Below are 5,774 nucleotides of genomic sequence, written 5' to 3'. Positions count from 1 at the left end.
ACATTATGTGCAGTTTGTAAAAAATGCGACAATCCATGATGGTCAAACAGTTTAGTTTGACTCATTCATGCTTTAAATTTCTTGTTGATAGATAGAGAATAAAGATCTAGCCAAACTGTTTAAACTTGGTAGATCAGTAGTTAGGTAGAGAATAATAATGATCTCATCAATTTAATCTTAGCCATTGGAAGTTATAATGTTAAAATTAGATAGCTAGTTTATCAAAAGAAAAGGAAATAAAGGGCGAGCAAGCTCAAAAGCACCCATTGAATGAAGAAAAAATGTTAGGGAAAATAAAGGGTAGGTAGAAGAAATGTTGCAAATACACAAAGTTTCTAAGTCAAAAGCACATTTATCATACTTAATCCTATGTTTCATGTGGAAGAGGAATTGTGGAAAATAAAGGATATTCACCAAAGTTGGTTTACTAATTTCCCTTCATTTTCCTTTCATTTCTTGTAAAAACCATTTCCCTCCATTTTCACCTTTTATCTCTTTGTTTCACACATGTCCCTACACCTTACCCTTCAAAAATCATTCCCCCTTCCCAAAACCCCTTCACAAATAATACTTCCCCCCTATTAATTTCCTTTTCCCCTAAAAACCCCACAAAAACCCTTTATCCTAAGTTTTTCCTAAATTCCTAGTTTATAAATCCCTATATTATAATATCCCCACACCCCTTTTAATCCACCAATCGATCGTACAACTAAAAAGCTCCACAATATAACCCATTGTCCCCGCCTCTTATTAACCCTCTACATATATTAACTCCTCACATTATTTGTTAATTAATTACCATTTTTTGTAATTAAACCTCGGGCCCCACCATCCACTCTGTGGACTCCATCCATGCAACTTCAATGCGCGATATCCCATCGATCTCCAAATCCCAGAGCCAATGACGCACAAACGCACAACCATATCGCGCGGATTCATCTTGTGATAGTTAACGACCGAGAACATGCGAGATTCACGTTTTTGGCCAAGCATTGTTTGGCTACGTGGCAGCACCACGTTATATCTTTTGAAAAAGTTTGGATTCTTATGCGAGTATTTGAGAATTAGAATTATTGTTCTCATGATTGAAAACTTGTTATTTTAGATTTATATTTGTGATAGTTGGTTGATAGCTTGTTATCCTACATGGCAATACAATTCGATTTTAGAATTAGAATTATTGTTGTGATGGTTGATAACTTGTTATTTTCTTTTAGATTTATATTTGTGATGGTTAGTTGATAGCTTGTTATCATACATGACAATACCGTTCGAAGCAGCTTGGGCTTTGACAAATATAGTCTCGGGAACCTTCTAGCATACGAAGATTGTGATTGACCACGGGGCGCTACTTATATTTGTGGGTCCTCTGAGCTCTCTCCATGATAATGTCCGAGAACAAGTACATTATTTCATGTTTTGTTGAACTAGGTAGTTTGTTGACATAGTTAGAAATTTGATAGAATATTTTAAAATTTGATAGATTTGTGTAATCCACTGTGTTTGACATAACTATAACTCACATTTTTTACTACAATAAAGAAATTGAGTTTTAACATTTTCCATATTAAAGTTAATTTTCTAAACCATCTAATTTCTATCTTCTATATTCTTGTATTTCATTAATAACACTACATCTTCTTGACATTGGGTTCAACTGGGGTTTGTATAAGACTGCTTGGGCTTTGGGAAATATTGTTGGAGACTCTCCACCATATAGGGATCTTGCACTTGCTCAGGGAGCATTGTTGCAGTTGATTGCTCAGTTTAACGGGATTGCCAAAATTTCAATGCTATGAACTACTACATGGACCCTCTCTAATTTTCCGTGAAAATTCAAACTCTGGTGAAATTACTTTAGTATTTATCCTTTTATCTTATTTGGTCACCGTTGTAGGTTATTATTGAAAATTAGGGGCTTCCTCGCATCTTGCACCTTCTCACAACCAAAGGGACAAAGGAAAACATAGTGAAAGAAGCGTGTTGGGAAATCTCCAACATTACTGCGGGGACCAGAACTCAAATTCAGGTGGGAATGGCTTAGGATTTATACTGTTACTTGCTACCAGTATCACATTCTGTTAGACATAACTTCAGATTTTTGTTTTAGTGTGCTCGATTTTCATTGCAGGCTGTGATCAATGCCCAAATATTTCCCCCACTTTTATCCCTGCTACCAAATTCTGAATTCGGTATAAAGAAAGAGGCAACATGGGCTATTTCAAATGCACCGTCCCTTGGAAGTGACGAACATAGAAAGTATGAAGATTTTCTTTCTTTGCATTCTTGATTTTCTGCATTCAATTTTTTGATAATGTTGGGTTGATGACATGATTTCTTCTTTTACAGATACCTTGTCAATCAAGGTTGCATACACCCACTTTTTGATCTTCTACAGTGCTCGGATGGAAGGACTATAATTGTGTGCCTGAAACGCCTAGAAAAGATATTGAGACTTGGCGAAGCTGAAAAAATTGTAGGCCTCGCAGATGTTAATGTATATGTGCGTCTAATTGAGGATGCCGCTGATGGGTTGGGTAAGATTGAGGGCTTGCTGTCTCATCGAAACACAACGGTCCACGCAACAACACTTATGATCCTTGAGAATTATTTTGATGAGGAAGACGAGGATGCATCTCCAACGTCTTGAGTTTGTTTTTGGCTCTTCCACCTTGATGGTTTTAATTTGACACTGTTTTTGGTTCTTCCACCTGATGGTTTTAATTTCATGTATAAATAGGGATAATCCCCTTCTATTTGTATATTGAAGTTAATATGTTCATATCGTAAGAATTTGTGTATAATGTAGTGTAACAAATTAGGTATAAATTGGTATCTTAATTCTCTATCATGTTGTTATTCCATAGCATGTTGTTATTAATTTTGGAATAGGGCTCTAAGAATTTATTTTTCATTATTATTAATAATATTTTTCATTATTATTAATAATAAGATTCAATATTTGAGAGTAATTTTTCTAATATATACACATTAATATTGGAAATTGTAAGAAGATCTAACAATTTCCAAGTCAAGTTATTATTTTGGGTGACTAGTTAGTCAAAAGAGTATAAATATACTTCACCAGTTCATTGTAGAATCTAGTTTGTGTGATCACTGAAATGTTGATGGCTACATAGAGGAAAGTTGTTGGAAGTTGTATCCATAGCTCAACTAGAAGAACTAAAACAAAGATGTTCATAAGACAAATACCATGGTCATAGGTTCAAGTAATGAGATGGAAAGCAACTAGGGTATGGATGAGAATATTTTTTGTGCATTAGTGCATAAGGAGGTGAATTTGAGTAGGAAGAGAATGAAATCACCAGACTCTTCGATATAAAGAGATAGTTCAAGAAGAAAAAATTTGATGCTCTATTCAAGTTAGGACCATAGGAAAATATTGTAGTAGCATATATGGTGAGACACATGATAGTGCTAGGCCATATCCAATTGGATGGGTGGACAAGGAGGTAGAGATATAGGTCTAACATAAAAATAATGCAAAATCTATTTGTTATTAGTGTTGACATTATTGACCAGGTAGAGTTGGATGTAGTTTCACTTAATGTATGTGGTGTTGTATTTGGGAGTCATTATATCTATATATGGATGTGATCTTCATGTGAAGAGCCAATGAGTACCACCACATCAAGGAATGGAAAATCTTTAATAATCAAGAAACATAAGGGAAAGTTAAATATATTGTTGGTAAGATCCAATTAGGGAAAAAAATTATCAATTCTAGCAAGAATGTTTTGTTATTTTTGAAAGAAAATCAATGTTTAGAGGAGTCCATGACAACTAAGTCAACCATAGAGGGTTTCATTAAGGATCATGAGACATAGTTGTTTCCATACTCCATTTCCAAACATTGGGTTATAGAGAGAGTCTGTTATAGAGGAAAATAGGGTGAAGAAGCAATTGCAACAACTAGTTTAAGAGGGTGGTATTAGAACAAGTACTCCACCAATTGGGTCACACATTATAATTGTGCCTAATAAGGATAGGATTTGGTGGACGTTGATTGAAGAATAGGTGCTTGGAATAGACATCCACCTAATGGTTCAATATATAGACCTGATGGCTTTAATTTTATGTAGAATCCCTTTTATATTGAAGTTAATATATTCATATGGTAAGAATTTGTATATTGAAGTTAATATATTCATATGGTAAGAAATTGTGTATAAAGTGGTATTATAAGTTTTTATAATGTGGTTGTTTATTTTGGAATAGAGTTTCAAAAATTTATTTTTAAGTATTAATAATAATAGAATAATTTTAATTATTAATAATAATAGAATTTAATATTTTAGAATTATTTTATTAATATATACAAATTAAGAGTTATGATTTATTTCCATAATTTACCAAACAAGGAATGAAATTTATTTTTTTCAATTGTTTCTTGATAAAATATTTCTTCCAGTAGAAGCTTAACTAATGCAAACTTTTGACACATCCTTCATTTGCTAAACATATGAAAATTCAATTCATATGTAATAGATTGTTCATTGAAGATTTTATTTTTTATATTTGACTTTACTATTTGATTGATTCTAGCCAAATTATATTTTGACTTTGCTACTTGATTGATTCTAGCCAAATTAAACAATGTATTCATTTTAATTTTTTATTATTAATTTCCTACCTCAATCTAGTAACAATTGAGAGACACTTTCCAATATAGGGGAGCATGTTAGCTGCTAGAGGTAAGATGTAAAAAAAATATAATTCAATTTTTTTTTAATTGTGATTTTGTTTTTAAATTTAAATATAATTTTGGTATTTGCATCTACACAAATTTCTAGAGATGATTAGATGTTATAAAAAAATACATACATAACTTGTAGAATTTAAATGTAAAGGAATTAACATACAAGTGAAAAAACACACAATAACAACAAATTAAAATGGCAAGAAAAGTATTGCCAATGAAGAAAGGCTTTTATGGCCTACAAATGAGATAGAAAAGAGGATTGTGTAGAGATAGGGAATCTTTCTTCAATCCCCTCAAGGAAGGTCCTTGTTGTTCTCTGTCTATTATTCCTCTCTCCTCCTTGAGAAGTTTATTGTTGAAATTTGGTACCGGAGGAGAGGTGGTTCCCTTAGGCTTTGATCTTTGGCCTAGGGAAAAGTGTCCAAAAGAATTTAATTTTTCTCCCAAAGTGACTTTATAATTTTATAAAGTTAAATCTAATTTAAAAGTGACTTTAAGTGATAAAGTTATTAAGTCTAATTTTAAAGTGACTTTTATAAAGTCAATGAAAAATTAGAAAGGAAAAGTGACTTTGGAAATAAATGACTAAGTGGGTCTTTATTAAAGTGGGGTGAATTAAAAAATAGAAAGTGAGATTTAAATGAGCATTTAATCTCAACCATTGATCTAAATCTATTTCAGCCATTGGATTTAGAGATCACCCAAAAGTCACTTGGATCAACCAAAAGTCACTTGGAGTTTGTTGTGGTCACCAACAACCCCCCTTTTATTTTCACTTGACATTAGCAATAACGTCAAGTGAAGAGGGGACCCTGAACGAAAATCCCAAAAATATATTTTTTCTAAAGTTTTTGTATTTCTCTCCCTAAGGCTCAAATCGCATCGCAAGGAAAAGCCAAAGCATAACTCGAGCGCGAAAAACAAATACTGCGAAATTGCGATGCGAAGTTCATCGCATCGCATACTTCACACGCGCCCCTTAAAAGAAAAACCTTCGAGCAATGCGATCGCCGATATGCGATATTGCAAATCGCAAGCATTACGCTATACG

General features: G+C 33.0%; 1 pseudogene; it reads left to right on the top strand.

The window, feature by feature from the left end:
- The first annotated feature begins 1,146 nt into the window (after positions 1–1,146).
- LOC149170025 (importin subunit alpha-1b-like) lies at positions 1,147–2,650 on the top strand (annotated as a pseudogene).
- Positions 2,651–5,774: the final 3,124 nt, after the last annotated feature.

This window comes from Pinus tabuliformis, chromosome 4_2 (genome assembly GCF_031772625.1).
Source record: "Pinus tabuliformis cultivar Carrire ecotype Pingquan chromosome 4_2, CPIR1, whole genome shotgun sequence".
Lineage (NCBI taxonomy): Eukaryota > Viridiplantae > Streptophyta > Pinopsida > Pinales > Pinaceae > Pinus > Pinus tabuliformis.
Note: the sequence above shows the minus strand (reverse complement) of the source record. Positions and strands in the feature narration are given on the sequence as shown.